Source organism: Hypanus sabinus, chromosome 12 (genome assembly GCF_030144855.1).
Source record: "Hypanus sabinus isolate sHypSab1 chromosome 12, sHypSab1.hap1, whole genome shotgun sequence".
Classification (NCBI taxonomy): Eukaryota; Metazoa; Chordata; class Chondrichthyes; order Myliobatiformes; family Dasyatidae; genus Hypanus; species Hypanus sabinus.
In genome coordinates, this window is record NC_082717.1 from 7,602,626 (window position 1) to 7,621,959 (window position 19,334).

The 19,334-nt window shown below is 47.0% G+C and overlaps 2 non-coding genes across 2 annotated transcripts; both read left to right on the top strand.

Annotated features, from left to right (window-relative positions):
- Window positions 1–3,092: 3,092 nt before the first annotated feature.
- LOC132403330 (small nucleolar RNA U3) lies at window positions 3,093–3,311 on the top strand. The gene has a single exon (XR_009515237.1). It is a non-coding gene; the product is annotated as a small nucleolar RNA U3 (small nucleolar RNA).
- A 10,441-nt stretch (window positions 3,312–13,752) lies between these two features.
- LOC132403333 (small nucleolar RNA U3) lies at window positions 13,753–13,971 on the top strand. The gene has a single exon (XR_009515240.1). It is a non-coding gene; the product is annotated as a small nucleolar RNA U3 (small nucleolar RNA).
- Window positions 13,972–19,334: the final 5,363 nt, after the last annotated feature.

The following is a 19,334-nucleotide window of genomic DNA, read 5'->3' on the forward strand; positions in this document are numbered from 1 at the left end:
GGGTCCATTGCCTGTTCAGAGATCAAATTGCAGAAGGGAAGAAGTTGTTCTTGAGTCATTGAGTGTGTGCCTTCAGCCTTCTGCACCTCCTTCCAGAAGGTAGCAAAGAGACGAGGGCATGTCCTGGATGGTGGGGATTCGTAATGATGGATGCTGCCTTGTTGCGGCACCGCGTTTTGAAGAAATCCTCTATGGTGGGTGGGGGGTTGTACCCATGATGGAGCTGGCTGACTGTATTCACCCTATCAATGGACTTGATAATTTTATTTGAGACGTAATACCACATGGAGCCTCCAACTGTCTCCTGCTGTATCCCGGGGCAATGGGATGGAGATAATTTATTTGCTCTATTGCAGTTGCAAACTGAGAAAGTGACAGGGCCTGTATCTCTCGTTCCTCCAGATTGTTACCAATAGACTATTCATTACAGTACAGAAGTGCAGATTGAGGACTATTCATTTATTTATTTTGAGATAGAGCACCACCCCATTACACCCACTTGAACAATTAATATACACACCTATATTGTTGTTTACATTACTAACTATCCATATATTTACACTATCTATCCATCTATTTTTCTATCTATCTGTCTGTCTATAACTCTCTTATCTAAACACAAGAGATTCTGCAGATGCTGGAAATGCAAAGAAACACACACAAAGTGCAGGAGGAACTCAGCTGTTCAGTCAGCAGCCGTAGAAGTGAACAAACAGCCAACATTTCTGGCCAGGACCCTTCAACGGGACTGGGAAGAAAGGGGGAGGAGAAGCTGGAGAGCGATTGGTGGGAAGGGCAAAGGGATGAAGAGGAAGGAATCTGATGGGACGGAAGTGTGGACCATGGGAGAAAGAGGCAAGGAGGTAGATAAATAGATATCTCCCTACCTCAGAATCGGAATCAGGTTTACATTACCTGCAATCCCATCCCATGTCTCTCAGGCCATGAAACTTGATTTGCGACAGCAGTACATTGCTGTACATACTAATAAAAACTATGAAGTACAAAAAGGCTGGGTTCTGACGGCATGGATACCCCCCAGTCAGCGATCCCTGCGACCTGATTTCAAAAACAGGTTTATTATCACCGGCATGTGACGTGAAATTTGTTAACTGAGCAGCAGCAGTTCTATGAAACACATAATCTAGCAGAAAGAAAAAATAAATAAAATAAAACATAATATTAATAATAAGTAAACAAATAAATCAATGTATATTGAATAGATTTTTTAAAAATGTGCAAAAGCAGAAATACTATATATTTTAAAAAGTCAGGTAGTGTCCAAAGCTTCAATGTCCAGTTAGGAATCGGATGGCAGAGGGGAAGAAGCTGTTCCTGAATCACTGAGTGTGTGCCTTTAGGCTTCTGTACCTCCTACCTGATGGTAACAGTGAGAAGAGGGCATGCCCTGGGTGAGATGCTCCCTGATCACGGATCTCACCGACTCTATCGCTGGCTCTGACAGCTCTGGATGACTCCAGACCTCCTGCTGGACCCCCAGTCTCCCCTCTCCCCATCACCCTCTGAATTCCAGTCTCTCTCAGGTACCATCGCCACATCTTGGGTCCTCGGAGACTACCTTCATCTCACCACACCATCCCAGAACATCCCATCCCCCCCTTTCCTCTGACACCATCAACGCTCTTTCCCCCTCCGATCCCAGTTCTCATCCATGCCGGGTTTTCACCATCCCCTCTGACCGTCCCCTCTCTGAGGCAGAATGTTCTGTCATCAGTAAGGGCCTCACCTTTGTCCCCTTCACCCACACCTCAGTGAGTTCCATGCCCGCAATGATGTCGAGCTTTTCTTCCATCGCCCCCATCTCTGAGCCCGTTACTTCAACAAGGATTCCACACCCTGAGCCGATGACCCCCTCTCCCTTCTCCAACGCTCCTCCTCTTCTTGGACGTCTCACTCTCGTTCCCTGCCTGCTCTAGATCTTTTCATCTTGAATTGCTGATGAGACATCAACCAGCTTACTCGTCACTCCTCGTCAAAACTTACCCCCTCTGAACTCACTGCCCTCCACTCTGTCTGCAACAATCCCCATCAAAACTGCAGAAGACCCCATTCCAGACCATCAGAAACTGTCTCTCAAACCATCACTGGTCTCATCATCTCTGGAGAACTCCTGTCCACTGCACCAGTCTCCTAGTTCCCCTACCCCACACCGCTCACTTCTACCTTGCTGTATTACTGTGATACAATAGACAATAGGTGCAGAAGTAGACCATTCGGCCACTCTAGTCTGCACCGCCATTCTGAGATCATGGCTGATCATTCACTATCAATACGCAGTCCCTGCCTTGTCCCCATATCCCTTGATTCCCCTATCCATCAGATATCTATCTAGCTCCTTCTTGAAAGCATCCAGAGAATTGGCCTCCACCATCTTCCGAGGCAGTGCATTCCACACCTCCACAACTCTCTGGGAGAAGAAGCTCTTCCTCAACTCTGTTTTAAATAACTGACCTCCTATTCTCAATCCATGCTCTGGAGCTGCAACAATTTATTTTCTGCTACTTATCTATTTAATACTGTTTTTGTATTACTGTCTTGTTTTTATCTACCGCTTTGTTTGATTGCCTGAAAGGAAGCCAAACAGAGTTTCATTGTACCTATGTATGACGACAATAAAATCATTCAATGCAATTCAATTTCCAGCCACTGCAGATTTTCTCTTGTTTGCTATCTAGCTATCTATTTATTACAGATGCTTATTGTGATTTGAATGTATTGTTACCAGAAAGCAACACGTGTTGCAACACGTGTCAGTGATATTAAACGTGAATCTGCTTCTCATTCTCGGGCCGGAAATCCACCGGAAGAATTTCAGCTCTCAGAACAGGCAGTGGGTGGAGCCCGGATGCTAATCTATGCAAAATTCATTCCTTGTTTCAGTCGCAGTAGGAAGAGTAATTACAGGTTGTGGCGCACTATGAAGTTCAGAATGGATGGGGAGAGATCGGTAGTGATTATATTCCACCCCGTCCTTGACCCCTGTGAATAGCCGAGGGAACGAAGTGACCGCTCGCCGTGAGGTTAAAGTGTTTGTTTGTGGGTGGAGAGCAGCGCGGCGGCGGTTGGTAATTAAGACTATACTTTTAAGGATCATTTCTATAGTCTGTGACTGAGAAATCGAGCACTAAAAAGTTTGGTCTCTGCAACCACGAGGAAGAGTCGTGGTGTTTCCTCCTGAGCGCGAAGCAGTCGGTCAGCGTTGTTTCCTACAACGGCTTTCCGGCATTGATGACCGTTCCCTTCTCCCCATTGCGGGGAGCTGCGGAGGGAGGAAACGCTGTCTGAGTGGTTGTGCTTTATAATTTCAAAGACAGAGTAGAATCCGATGAGGGGTTTTTGATTCCTTTGGTTGGTGAATTCTACAGCTCTCTTCGATCCTGCTTCGCACCCCCTGCCTCGCTGACAGACTAACTTTCCCGAGATTCGTCATGATATGTAGCCGTTGTTTAGATTTCTTTTGGGACCAAGTTAGGTCCTCCGAGATACTAACACCCAGAAATTCGAAATTGCCCACTACCTCCATTATAATGACTGGTCTGTTCCCTCGTCTTACTCTTTTCCAAGCACACAATCTGTTCTTTCGTCTGATAAACCAAAATCAGCTCACGCAACGTCCAAAACAGTCGACCTTTCGTGACCCTTCCTCAGGAAAATGAAAGTTTACGTTGTTGTCACCGTGAGGTTCTGCTTCAACTTCATTCGGTACTTCCTGCATCTCCTGATAAATACATTTGATCAGATTGCAGTTCATTTTCACTGCAACATTACCATGTTTACAAACAAACTACTCATAAATAAGGTCTGGAGTCAGGCAGGGTTCCCCACTCTCCCTGTCCTGTCCTGCCCCTGTCTGTGCCCTGTAGAGCCCTCTCCCGAAGCCACGAGGAAGGACGAGGGTACAGGAGGGGTGACGCTGCCTCTACATGGATGACATCAGCATCTTCTGCCCGGATCCCAGGTCAGTTCGCAGATTCATCAGCATCTGCCACCAGTTTGACTTGGCATCGGGGGCCAGGGTTAATTACACACGCTCTTCGACAATCGGCCCATTCGATCCCGTTTCACTTCACCATCAGGTCCGATTCCGTGAAGTGCTGGCGATCTGGTTCGGAGGGGTCACGAACTGCATCACGAACTGGCCGGGGCGGACTGGGACAGGGAAGGTAAAACAGACTTTGGGACTGTGGGGAGGCCCCCGCCCCCGTCGATAACCGGGAAGAACCTGGTCATCTGGTGTGAGCTGCTCTCCGGGTCTGCTGTATTTGGCACCGTTGTGGACCAGCCCCCGGTCCTCTCGTTTGGGAATCACCCGAGCAGTCTTCAGGTTCACCTGGGGGTCCAAGATGGAGCGGTTCAGATGGGTTACAATGCACAAATCCGCGGAGAAGCGAGGCAAGACAAACCCACTGTCACCCTCAACCTGATGCCCACCTTTGTGTTTGACTGCATCCGACTGTGTGTGGAGTCGAGCGTGATTTTCTCCGAGGCCTGGGACCTCGGGCAACTGTAGAGACAGATCTGGGACGGTGCAGTGTGGGTGAGGGTAAGTGGTGACTCTGGTCAGTGGTTGAGTCTTTGGGTTGTTCACTCTCTCCTTTACACCTGCCACTCGTTTTGTGTGATATAGCGGAGGTTGTTCTCGTGTATCAGAGCTCCATCTTAAACAGATTTCCTCGAGGTGTATCTATTGAGTGTACTGTCAATTCCTCACACATTTTAGATGCAGTGTTGAATTTCTTCAGGGTGATTTTGATGTTATCATTGAAGTGTTTCCTTTGCCCACAAAGGACTTGTTGACCTTCCTTCAACTGGGAGTGAAGGATTTGTTTGGAGTTTGGCATCCAGATGACGTGACCTATCTATTGGAGTTGGTGTTGCTCTGCCAGGTGGAGATGATGTTCACGTTGGCTTCCTCCAGTGCGCGGAGTTACTGTGTTTGGTGCTGGTGTGTCTGTCCTTCCCGGGAATTGTCAAAATCTTTCATAAGACTTTTTGATGGTATTATTCTAGGTCTTTCAGGTGTCCATGATCTAGATCAATAGAGTAATGTAGGTCTATTGACGAAATGTTCTGTATAGACTTGCAGATCGTGGTTTTCAAAGATTATTTTGCTTAATATTTCATCAGCACCACCAACACTCCTCAGACAGAGGTTGATCCCTGAGTAGGTGATTGCCTTTGAGGGGATAGTGCTATCACTGTCTGGAACGTCGTCCAGTTTGGGTGATATTGTCATCTTTTTGGGAGAAGACCTCCAGTGTAACTGAATGTATTTGCCAAGTCATATGGGGCTCTGGGTGTTGTGAATATGAAAAAGACACATCTCCTGTATCAGCCACTAACCTTTCCCCCCCCCCCCCCCACTATCCAGCCTGCCATAAGAGTAGACAATGTTGCCTTTTGATAGTACAGTACCCTTCAGAATGCGATTTGATTTATTTGGAGACACAGCATGGAACCGCACTGCTCAGTAAACCACCGATTCACCTCCGTGCCATTTACAATGACCCATTAACCTGCTGACAGGTAGTCTGAACCATGGGAGGAAACTGGAGCATTTGGAGGAAACGCACACGCGGTCCTGTGGACATCATACCAACTCCTTAGGGACAGCGGCAGGAATTGAACCCAGATTAGCGACACTGTAAAACGTTTGGCTACCTTTCTGCCCTGTTCAGTCTGGCACGAGGCAACTTGTCCAATATCTGATTACCGTCCATGTGGACAACATCCACCACCCTGTCTTCATCAGTCACTTTCAACATCTCCTCAAATCACTCAGTTGAGTCTGTAGGCCATTTCCTGCCCTGCATAAAGTCAATGGTGTCACTCCGGAAAGGGTCCAACTGAATAGACCTTATCCTGTAGCGTCTTCTCCAGAAAGAGACGATTCATGAAGAGAGGAACAATGGGACTGCAGTCCTGTGGGACCTCACCTCTACGTACAGAGGATCTGAGGATCTCAGTCGATACCCAACTAATCTCCTTTCTTCACAGTAAATGGGTGCCATGGTGACGTAGCGGTTAGGGTGATGCCATTACAGCTTGGGGTGTCTGAGTTCAACACCAGCATCATCTGTAAGAAATTTTTACGTTCTTCCCATGTGCGAGTGGGTTTCTTCCCATAGTCCAAAGATGTACTGATCAGAGTAATCGGTCATTGAAAATTGAGCCGTGATTAGGCTAGGGTTAATTAGGCAGGTTGCTGGACGATACATCTCGATGGGCTGCAAGGGCCTATTCTGCGCTGTGTCTCTAAATAAAATAAAACAATTTATTATCAAACTACATGTCTGTCAGCATATATTACCACATGCACTGTCTGGATGCAAAACAGCTTTAACACCAGGATGGTATAGGTGGTGTCACGACAGGGTCTTGCTGCCCCTTGCTGCCACTTGGAGTGGGAGAGGTGTAAAAAGAGACCAGCTGGCAGAGAGGCAAACAGGGCAGCCATTTTCATCATGGAGAGGGCCACGCCAGTCAGATCAAAGAGGCCGAAATCCAATCTGCTGCAAACTGCCAAATTGTGGGAGATGAGGATTGACGTGGGGAGGAAGATGCAGTTCCCAGAGGTGATGCAAACCTACATTTAGACCAGACATTGTACTCTGGTCCACCAAAGACAAGAAAGTTATCTTTGTGGAGCTCACAGTACCATGGGAGGAAGGATGCGAGGAGGCTCACAAGGTGAAGGCCAGGGTTGCAGGGACAAAGGATGGCAGACATTTCTATTCCCCGTGGAGATCGGCTGTAGAGGGTTCCCAGCAAGGTCAGCATGGAGGTTTCTGTCTGCTCTGGGTCTTGATGAAAAGAACAAGAACCAAGCAGCTCGCAGGATGAGGGAGGAAGCAGAAAGAGCCTCGCGCTGGATATGGAGCCGGCGAGAGGAGATGAGCTGGAAGTCAGGAGCAGATGGGCAGTGACTTGGCCACCACTGTTGACCCGCCAACTGGAGAGCATAGTGGTTAAGGGTGGAAACACTCTATGGAGGTTGGCCACCAGCTGATGACATCTGCCCCCGGCCAAAGTCGATGGTTACCTCATCAGGTAACTGAGGAGAGCTCCCCGGTGTATGATGCAAACATTGGGAGTCCTTTCCTTGCAATGATTTACAGGAAAATAAAGAAATACAATAGAATTTATGAAAATCTATACATGAATAAAGAAATAGTGAGAACCTGAGTTGTAAAGTCCTTGGAAGTGGAATGTAGGTTGTGAAATCAGTTCAGAGAGGTGGAAAATGAAGTTATCCAAACCGGTTTGGAAGCCTAATAGTTGACGGATAATAATTGCTCCAGAACCTGGTGGTGTGGGACTTGAGGGACCTGTAAGTAAGTATCCCCTTATGTACACCTGCCAGCCGATAGGCATCAGCAGCGCCTCCTTAAGCCAAGCTGATCCTATTTGGGCTTAAGGGTGAAAGGAGGGACGGCTACAAGACCCGGAGTCTGCGGACCGGATCAAGACCCGGAATGCGGGCTCCAGACCAGATCATAACAGTCGGGTTTTCACCATCCCCTCTGACCGTCCCCTCTCTGAGGCAGAATGTTCTGTCATCAGTAAGGGCCTCACCTTTGTCCCCTTCACCCACACCTCAGTGAGTTCCATGCCCGCCATGATGTCGAGCTCTTCCTCCATCGTCCCCGTCTCCGAGCCCGTTTCTTTGTGACGAGATTATTAAATATGGACTGCTCCTTTAAAAAGAGAGCGAGAGCAGAGAGTGTGTGCTATTTCAGAGATGAGAGAGAGCAACGAAAGCCCATGAGTTGCCTTGGAAACGGCAGGGCAGAGCTATATGATGGACAGCTGGTGTTCAGCACTTGTGGAAAATATACAAGGTCAACTGGCTTTGTAATCAGACACACCAGGCACACACAGACACTCGACAAGGGTGGGTTTTGCTCACAGTGTGGAAAAGGGGTGATGGGTGGAAAGCTATCGGTGTGTTTAACCCTCGCTGGGTTGATAATTTTAGGGTGAGAAAATGGCATCCTCTTTGTGTGGTCACAGTCAGTGACTTTAACAGGACTTCAGAGCAGGAGGACAACGGGAAGGTTCAATGGCATCAGCACTGGGAAGACAAAACATCTCTCTCTCCTCTCCTCTCCTCTCCCTCTCCCTCTCCCTCTCCCTCTCCCTCTCCCACTTCATACTGACTTCATACCTATACCACCTGTATCATTTGACTGTATGTGACTGTCTCATTTACCACCTGAGCCGGGAGAAGTTTGGGAACTTTATTTACTCACTTATATATGCATAAACTCTGCTAACCTGATTGCCTTATCTTGTTTTATATTACTTTATCACGTAATTACTAATAAAATAGTGTTTATAATGGAAGCCTCAGAGTCCATGTGTGTCCATTTCTGCCTGTCCTTTTTATCCCGTTACGGGGTACGTAACATCTTCAAGAAGGATTCCACACCCTGTGCCGATGACCCCCTCTCCCTTCTGCAACACTCCTCTTCTTCTAGGACATCTCACTCCCGTTCCCTGCCTACTCTGGATCTTTTCATCTTGAATTACAGATGAGACATCAGTGGGCTTACTCCTCACTCCTTGTCAAAACTTACCTCCTCTGAATGCACTGCCCTCCACTCTGTCTACAACAACCCCATAATCAGACCCACAGAAGACCCCATTCCAGACTATCAGGAAACTGTCTCTCACACCATCACTGGTCTCATCATCTCTGGAGAACTTCCATCCGCTGCACCAGTCTCCTAGTCCCCTTACCCCACACCGCTCGCTTCTACCTCTGACCCAAGGAACAACACTTCATAGTCTGACCGGATCATCTCCGACCTGATGGCACTCATATCAACTTCACCTTCCAGTAAGAAAAAGTCCCTCCACCTCCCCTCTTCTTCTGTTCCCTACCCTGGCCTCTTACCTCTTTTCACCAGCCTATCACTCCCCCCTGGATTCCTACCCTCTTCCCTTTCTCCTATGGCCACTCTCCTCTCCTGTCCGATTCCTCTCCTGCCCTTGACCTTTCCTACCTATCATATTCGCCTATTGTCTTCCAGCTCACCTCCTACTCCTCCCCCCATCTTTCTATTCTGGCATCTCCGCCCTTCCTTTCCAGTCCTGATGAAGGGTCTTGGCCTGAAACGACAACTGTCTGTTCATTCTCTCAGTTGTTGCCCGACCTGCAGAGTTTTATTTTGTGTGTGTAGCCGTGGACTCCATATTGCTCTGACTCACTAAGCAGAACCAAGCACCTATGTGAGGATGTTATTTGTGGACTTCAGTTCTGCATTTAACACAGTCATCCCCCATAAACTGGTCAGCAAACTGAGCACTCTTGGCTTTGGTTCCTCCCTATGCTCATGGGTCATGGACTTTCTCACAGACTGACCGCAGCAAGTCAATAGACAATAGACAGTAGGTGCAGGAGTAGGCCATTCGGCCCTTCTAGCCAGCACCACCATTCACTGTGATCATGGCTGATCATACACAATCAGTACCCCGTTCCTGCCCTCTCCCCATATCTCTTGACCCCGCTATCTTTAAGAGCTCTATCTAACTCTCTCTTGAATGCATCCAGAGACTTGGCCTCCACTGCCTTCTGGGGCAGAGCATTCCACATATCCACCACTCTCTGGGTGAAAAAGTTTTTCCGTCAGAGTTGGTAAGCACACCTCCACCACCCACATCTTAAACACAGGCAGCCCACCGGGCTGTGTGCTGAGCCCTATGCTCTACACGCTCTTCACACGTGACTGCACCCCCATCTACAACTCCAACTCCATAATTAAATTTTTGGATGATACCACAGTGGTTGGCCTGATCTCGGACGAGGATGAAACAGCCTCCAGGCTCGAGGTGGATCATCTGATGGAGTGGTGTAAGGACAACAAATTGGTCCGTAACACTTCTAAAACAAAAGAGATGATCACTGACTTCAGAAGATCAAAGGACAGAGTATCCCCCCCCCCCCCATATACATGGAGAGGTCGTGAAAAGTGTGGAACACCTGAAGTTCCTTGGAGTTATGTTGTCAAAACAGCTGACATGGACCACCAACACCTCGCTGACGTGGACCACCAACACCTCGCTGACGTGGACCACCAACACCTCGCTGACGTGGACCACCAACACCTCGCTGACATGGACCACCAACACCTCGCTGACATGGACCACCAACACCTCGCTGCTTGTAAAAAAGACACAACAAAGACTCCTCTTCCTCAGAACGCTGAAACAGGACAAACTCCCACAAAAGCTGTTGCTTAACTTCTACAGAAGCACAACTGAAACCATCCTGACCAACAGCGCCACCGTGTGGTATGCCAGCTGCACAGCCACTGAGCGACAGGACCTGCACCGTGTGGTGAGGGTGGCCCAGCAAATTGTCAGGATGGAGCTCCCAGGACTGGAAACCATCTATTCCAGCAGACTCAAGGATATATGTCTTTTTGAAAGAACAGACTGCTGGGCAGAGGGTATGAAGTGGCTCTGTTCGGGAGGAATGATATTCAGTCCCTTGCGAGGGGGGATGTAGAATCAGGGGATGTAGAGTCAGTATGGATAGATCTGAGAAATTCTAAGGGTAGAAAGACCCTAATGGGAGTTAACTATAGGCCCACAAACAGTAGTCTGGATGTAGGGTGTAAGTTGAATGAAGAGTTAAAATTGGCATGTCGCAAAGGTAATGATACAGTTGTCATGGGGGATTTCAACATGCAGGTAGACTGGGAGAATCAGGATGGTACGGGACCCCAAGAAAGGGAGTTTGTGGTGCATCTGAGATGGATTCTTAGAACAGTTTGTACTGGAGCCTACCAGGGAGAAGGCAATTCTAGATTTAGTATTGTGCAATGAACCGGATTTGATCAGTGACCTTGAGGTAGAGGAGCCATTAGGTGATAGTGACCATAATATGATATGTTTTAACCTACAATTTGAGAAGGAGAAGGGAAAATCGGATGTGTCAGTATTACAACTGAACGAAGGGAACTATGGAGCTATGAGGGAGTAGCTGGCCAAAGTACAATGGAACAATCCGCTAGCAGGGAAGACAGTGGAACAACAATGGCAGGTATTTCTGGGAATAATGCAGAAGGTGCAGGATTGGTTCATTCCAAAGAGGAAGAAAGATCCTAAGGGGAGTAAGGGGCGGCCATGGCTGACGAGGGTAGTAAAGGACAGTATAAAAATAAAAGGTAAGTATAACATAGCAAAGATGAGCAGGAAACCAGAGGACTGGGAAGCTTTTAAAGAGCAACAGAAGATAGCAAAAAAGGCAATACACCAAGAAAAAATGAGGTACGAAGGTAAACTAGCCAAGAATATAAAGGAGGATAGTAAAAGCTTCTTTAGGTATGTGAATAGCAAAAAAAAGTTAAGGCCAAAATTGGGCCATTGAAGACAGAAACAGGTGAATTTATTATGGGGAACAAGGAAATGGCAGATGAGTTGAACAGGTACTTTGGATCTATCTTCACTAGGGAAGACACAAACAATCTCCCAGATGTAATAGTGGCCAAAGGAACTAGGGTAATGGATGAACTGAAGGAAATTTATATTAGCCAAGAAACGGTGTTGGATAGACTGTTGAGTCTGAAGGCTGATAAGTTCCCGGGACCTGATGGTCTGCATCCCAGGGTACTTAAGGAGGTGGCTCTAGAAATTGTGGATGCATTGGTAATCATTTTCATATGTTTTATAGATTCAGGAACAGTTCCTGTTGATTGGAGGGTAGCTAATGTTGTCCCACTTTTCAAGAAAGGAGGGAGAGAGAAAACAGGGAATTATAGACCGGTTAGCCTGACGTCAGTGGTGGGAAAGATGCAGGAGTCAATTATAAAAGAGGAAATTACGACACATTTGGATAGCAGTAGAAGGATCAGTCCAAGTCAGCATGGATTTATGAAGGGAAAGTTATACTTGACTAATCTTCTGGAGTTTTTTGAGGATGTAACTATGAAAATGGACAAGGGAGAGCCAGTGGATGTAGTGTACCTGGACTTTCAGAAAGCCTTTGATAAAGTCCCACATAGGAGATTAGCGGGCAAAATTAGGGCACATGGTATTGGGGGCAGAGTACTGACATGGATTGAAAATTGGCTGGCTGACAGGAAACAAAGAGTAGTGATTAACGGGTCCCTTTCGGAATGGCAGGCTGTGACCAGAGGGGTACCACAAGGTTCGGTGCTGGGACCGCAGCTGTTTACAATATACATTAATGATTTAGATGAAGGGATTAAAAGTAACATTAGCAAATTTGCTGATGACACAAAGCTGGGTGGCAGTGTGAAATGTCAGGAGGCTGTTATGAGAATGCAGGGTGACTTGGACAGGCTAGGTGAGTGGGCATATGTATGGCAGATGCAGTTTAATGTGGATAAGTGTGAGGTTATGCACTTTGGTGGAAAGAACAGGAAGGCAGATTACTATCTAAATGGAGTCAGGTTAGGAAAAGGGGAAGTACAATGAGATCTAGGTGTTCTTATACATCAGTCAATGAAAACAAGCATGCAGGTACAGCAGGCAGTGAAGAAAGCTAATGGCATGCTGGCCTTTATAACAAGAGGAATTGAGTATAGAAGTAAAGAGGTCCTTCTGCAGCTGTATAGGGCCCTGGTGAGACCCCACCTGGAGTATTGTGTGCAGTCTTGGTCTCCAAATTTGAGGAAGGACATTCTTGCTATTGAGGGAGTGCAGAGTAGGTTCACAAGGTTAATTCCCGGAATGGCGGGACTGTCATATGTTGAAAGATTGGAGCGACTGGGCTTGTATACACTGGAATTTAGAAGGATGAGAGGGGATCTGATTGAAACATATAAGATTATTAAGGGATTGGACACGCTGGAGGCAGGAAGCATGTTCCCACTGATGGATGAGTCCAGAACTAGAGGCCACAGTTTAAGAATAAGGGGTAGGCCATTTAGAACAGAGATGCGGAAAAACCTTTTCACCCAGAGAGTGGTGGATATGTGGAACGCTCTGCCCCAGAAGGCAGTGGAGGCCAAGTCTCTGGATGCATTCAAGAGAGAATTAGATAGAGCTCTTATAGATAGCGGGGTCAAGGGATATGCGGAGAGGGCAGGAATGGGGTACTGGTTGTGTTTGATCAGCCATGATCACACTGAATGGTGGTGCTGACGAAGGACCGAATGGCCTACTCCTGCTCCTACTTATTTTCTGCTACTTATCTACTTAATACTGTTTTTGTATTACTACCTTGTTTTTATCTACCGCTTTGTTTGATTGCCTGAGAGGAAGCCAAACAGGGTTTCATTGTACCGATGTATGACGACAGTAAAATCATTCAATGCAATTCAATTTCCAGCCACTGCAGATTTTCTCTTGTTTGCTATCTAGCTATCTATTTATTACAGATGCTTATTGTGATTTGAATGTATTGTTACCAGAAAGCAACACGTGTTGCAACACGTGTCAGTGATATTAAACGTGAATCTGCTTCTCATTCTCGGGCCGGAAATCCACCGGAAGAATTTCAGCTCTCAGAACAGGCAGTGGGTGGAGCCCGGATGCTAATCTATGCAAAATTCATTCCTTGTTTCAGTCGCAGTAGGAAGAGTAATTACAGGTTGTGGCGCACTATGAAGTTCAGAATGGATGGGGAGAGATCGGTAGTGATTATATTCCACCCCGTCCTTGACCCCTGTGAATAGCCGAGGGAACGAAGTGACCGCTCGCCGTGAGGTTAAAGTGTTTGTTTGTGGGTGGAGAGCAGCGCGGCGGCGGTTGGTAATTAAGACTATACTTTTAAGGATCATTTCTATAGTCTGTGACTGAGAAATCGAGCACTAAAAAGTTTGGTCTCTGCAACCACGAGGAAGAGTCGTGGTGTTTCCTCCTGAGCGCGAAGCGGTCGGTCAGCGTTGTTTCCTACAACGGCTTTCCGGCATTGATGACCGTTCCCTTCTCCCCATTGCGGGGAGCTGCGGAGGGAGGAAACGCTGTCTGAGTGGTTGTGCTTATTAACATCAAAGACAGAGTAAATTAAACATGGTGTTGTTGATGCCTTGGGTTGGTGAATTGTTCTTCCCCGGCTCGTACCAGAATACTCTCCCCAGTCAGTACATTTGTACAAATTGGAGAATCTTGTTGGTGACAGACCAAATTTCCTGAGCTGCTCTCCGGGTCTGCTGTATTTGGCACCGTTGTGGACCAGTCCCCGGTCCTCCCGTTTGGGAACCACCCGAGCAGTCTTCAGGTTCATCTGGGTGTTCAAGATGGGTTACAATGCACAAATCCGCGGAGAAGCGAGGCAAGACAAACCCACTGTCACCCTCAACCTGATGCCCACCTTTGTGTTTGACTGCATCCGACTGTGTGTGGAGTCGAGCGTGATTTTCTCCGAGGCCTGGGACCTCGGGCAACTGTAGAGACAGATCTGGGACGGTGCAGTGAGGGTAAGTGGTGACTCTGGTCAGTGGTTGAGTCTTTGGGTTGTTCACTCTCTCCTTTACACCTGCCACTCGTTTTGTGTGATATAGCGGAGGTTGTTCTCGTGTATCAGAGCTCCATCTTAAACAGATTTCCTCGAGGTGTATCTATTGAGTGTACTGTCAATTCCTCACACATTTTAGATGCAGTGTTGAATTTCTTCAGGGTGATTTTGATGTTATCATTGAAGTGTTTCCTTTGCCCACAAAGGACTTGTTGACCTTCCTTCAACTGGGAGTGAAGGATTTGTTTGGAGTTTGGCATCCAGATGACGTGACCTATCTATTGGAGTTGGCGTTGCTCTGCCATGGTGATGATGTTCATGTTGGCTCCCTCCAGTGCGCGGAGTTACTAGTGGTGTCCCACAAGGATCGGTTCTGGGACCTCTATGTGATTTTTATTAACAACCTGGATGTGGGGGTAGAAGGGTGGGTTGGCAAGTTTGCAGACAACAGAAAGGTTGGTGGTGGTTGAGGATTGTCGAAGTTTGCAGAGAGACATTGATAGGATGCAGAAGTGGGCTGAGAAGTGGCTGATGGAGTTCAACCCAGAGAAGTGTGAGGTGGTACATTTTGGAAGGACAAACTCCAAGGCAGAGTACAAAGTAAATGGCAGGATCCTTGGTAGTGTGGAGGAGCAGAGGGATCTGGGGGTACATGTCCATAGATCCCTGAAAGTTGCCTCACAGGTAGATAGGGCAGTTAAGAAAGCTTATGGGGTGTTAGCTTTCATATGTCGAGGGATAGAGTTTAAGGGTCGCGATGTAATGATGCAGCTCTATAAAACTCTGGTTAGGCCACACTTGGAGAACTTTGTCCAGTTCTGGTCGCCTCACTATAGGAAGGATGTGGAATCATTGAAAAGGTGACAGAAGTGATTTACCAGGATGCTGCCTGGTTTAGAGAGTATGCATTATGATCAGAGATTAAAGGAGCTAGGGCTTTACTCTTTGGAGAGGAGGATGAGAGGAGACATGATAGAGGTATACAAGATATTAAGAGGAATAGATAGAGTGGACAGCCAGCGCCTCTTCCCCAGGGCACCACTGCTCAATATAAGAAGACATGGCTTTAAGGTAAGGGGTGGGAAGTTCAAGAGGGATATTAGAGGAAGGTTATTCACTCAGAGAGTGGTTGGTGTGTGGAATGCACTGCCTGAGACAGGAGTGGGGGCAGATATATTAGTGAAATTTAAGAGACTACTAGACAGGTATATGGAGGAATTTAAAGTGGAGGGTTATATGGGAGGCAGGCACAACGTTGTGGGCCGAATGGCCTGTACTGTGCTGTACTGTTCTATGTTACTGTGTTTGGTGCTGGTGTGTCAGTCCTTCCCATGAATCGTCAAAATCTTTCATAAGGATGTTTGATCGTATTGTTCCAGGGCTTTCAGTTGTCCATGATTTAGACGTAGGACAATGACAGCTCTGTTGACCAAATGTTCTGTATAGACTTGCAGATTACAGTTTTCACAGACTATTTTGTTTAATAGTTCATCAGCACCACCAGCACTCCTCAGACAAAGGTCTGAGTCAATGTTTGCTTTTGAGGAGAGAATGCTGCGTCAACTTCTGTGGAGAAGATTTGTAAAATATCCCCCATGCATTTGCCAAGGCATACAGGGCCCTGGTGTTCTTTTGAATGTGAAAAAGACACAGGTCCTATATCAGCCGCCACCCTCCCACTTGCCATTTATCCAGCCCTTTATTAAAAGGTGATGATGTCACCCTTTAATAGTACTCTTCAGAAGGCAATTTTATTCATTTAGAGAGTCAGCACAGAACAGCTCCTTCAAGCTGTACCGCCTAGCAAGCCACTGATTTTACCCTCGGCTAAGCACGGGACAATTTAAAATGACCAATTAACCTACTAACTGGGATGTCTTTGACTGTGGGAGGAAACCGGAGCATCCGGGGAAAACCCACTCAGTCAAGGGGAGAATGTACAAATTCCTTGCAGAAGGTGCCAGAATTGAACTCTGATGCTCTGAGCTGTAGTAGCGTGCCTCAATCCACTAATGTGGACATAACCTCTTCATAAACAAAGTCTATTTGTCACATGTACATCGAAACATTGAAACATACAGTGAAATGTGTCGCTTGTGACAACAATGAACACAGTCCAAGGATGTGCCCGCAGGTGTTGGCACGCATCTGATGCCAACATAGCATGCCCATGTCCCTGTCCGTATGTCTTTGGAATGTGGGAAGAAATCCTCACGGTCAAGGGGAGAGCATGCAAACTCCGGACAGACAGCGACGGGAATTAAACTCCAAATTTCCAAAGCCTGGTCCTGTAGAGTGTTAGTCTAACCACGCTGCTGCTATGCCATGAGAAAGACATCGATACAAGTTATACATCATTTTACACGGCCTTCCCAATCCTTATTTCACAGCACTGGTTTCACGGCAGGCGCCATGCCAAGTATTTCTTCAAAGTCTCTGTCACTCCCTAATTCCCCAATAGTGATATTACCAGTATCTCTGGGTTACAGGGAGAAGCTGAATATGTAGGTTAGGCCTTTATTGCCAGAAACACAGGGGAACGAGTGGAGATTTGATAGAGGCATACAAAATTGAGGGTACAGATGGGTAAATGCAAGCTGGCTTCTGTCCACTGAGGTTGGGTGGGACAAGAAGGGTGTGGAGGGGTATGGTCCAGGTGCAGGTTGATGGGACTGGGCAGAATAACAGCTTGATATAGACTAAATGGGGCAAAGGGCCTGCTTCTGATCTGTGGTGCTTTATGACTCGATGACTCTTCCTCTAAGGGACCAAGGTACGGTCATTGTGTGGAAGGGTAATGGAATATCTAACAGGACTGCAAAGTCCACTGGAGGACTTACAACCTACAGGGTTGGTCAAGGTTAAAGGCAAGTTCATTGTCATGTGCACAAGTACCTGTATGTACAGCTGCAATGAAAACCTTGGTTCCTTAAGGCTGTTATAGCCAGTGGTGGTAAAGAGGACAGGATCCCATTACCTATTAAATGCTCCTAATGGTGTGTGCCTTAGATAGCCTTTGATCACCAAGCCTAGCTCCTGGCCGTCACGTGTGATTTAGCTACCAAGCCCAGCAGAACCATTTCTACTGACAAGAAGAGGCAAAGATGGGTCACTGGCATCTTAAAGCCAGTCGCTTCAGGCAGATGAAGCTCATCAGCCGTGGTTGGCAGCTCACCCGGCAGAAGGAAAACTCTGATCTCAAACCACTGCTACCTTGCAGCTCTACCCACTCATCGGTAGGGTTTCAAGAGTAAATCCCGAGGGAAAAATCCGGAGCTGGACTCCCTAAGGCAGTCCTGCATTGAGTTCAACACTGACTGGCAACTCCCGTGATGCTACTGGTGCCGCACTGCCGTTCCTGTGGACTCACCAGCTGCATGGACAATGACTTGCTCTCCATTGCGTACTGCCCTGGCTTGTGTATCACGTAGACATGATATCGGTGGTCAACCCCAATGAAAAATGTACAGTAGCAACAAATCTATAGGTTGGGACCAAAAATTGGGACTCTTAGTTAGACACATGGTTGAATAAATGCAAATAAATAAATTAGAAGCAATCGACTGGTCAGTGTAGTGTAATTGACAGATTCCCCTTCAACAGATCAAACCCACTTTAATATTGCTGCGAAGAAAGCAAAGATATCAACACATACACTGAGCTGTGAAAAAGGACAATGGTTACTTTATCAAACTGTTGAATCTGGTTTTCATTCACCCTGCTGTAAATCACAATGCACACCAGCGAGGAGTTAAAACAGATGTGGAAACGTCACTTTGCGCAGCAGATAGAACATCGAACACTGAACACAGACAGTTCCAGCACAGTACGGGTTCTTCAGCCCATGATGTGCACCACAGTTAACCTACGCTAGGATCAATCTAACCCTTCCCTCCCTCTATTCTTCCATCATTCATCTGCCTAAGAGTCTCTGAAAATTCCCTAATATATCTGCCTCTAACTTCACCCCGGCAGTACGTTCCATGCACTCACCACTCTCTGTGTAAGAGTCTACCTCTAAATTCCCTCCTATACTTTCCTCCAATCATCTTAAAATTATGCCCCCTGGTATTAGCTATTTTTGCACTGGGGAAAAGTCTCTGGCTGTCCACATCTATCTCTGCCTCTTATCATCTTGTACTCCTGGCAAGGCCGGCGTTTATTTGCCATTCCCGATCACAGCTGGATCTGTACCAGGGATGTGGGTTCAATCCCGACCTTGAGCGCTGTCCGTGTGGAGCCTGCTCGATTCTGTGTGAGTTTCCCTGGGTGTTCCAGGTTCCCCTCACATTCCAAAGACATGTGGGTTGCTGCATTAACTGGACACTGCAAATTGACAAGCAAGGTGACAAACCTTCTGACCCAACAAGCCTGGGCTACTCAGTTACACCCATGTGGCCGATTAACCTACTAACCTGTCCACCTTTGAAATGTGGGAGGAAACCAGAGAACCTGGAGGAAACTAACTCAGACATGGAGAGAATGTACATACTCCTCACAGACACCAGTGGGAATTGAACCCGTGTCACTGGTGCTATAATAGAGTTGCGCTAACCGCTACTCTAAGGTGCCACCATAATTTCCCCTGTTGTGTCAGTAGGTGGTGGAATCTGGTGGGGTGGGCAAAGAAGATGGGATGTGGGGTGATTGAGATGGTATCAGTTTGATGGACAGTACCCTCTCGGTGGGCCGAATAGCTCTGTATGATTGTGATTACAGGCTGCAGAAAGGTGTGGACCTATGGCTTTCTCTTTTATTGAGGGTCCTACTTATTCTCACTGTCTTAAGATGTTTGTGGTTATGATATTAAATGTGTGAGCATCCTGGTAAATTTCCTGTGCACCCTCTCTAAAGATTCCACATCCTTCCTATAATGTGCTTT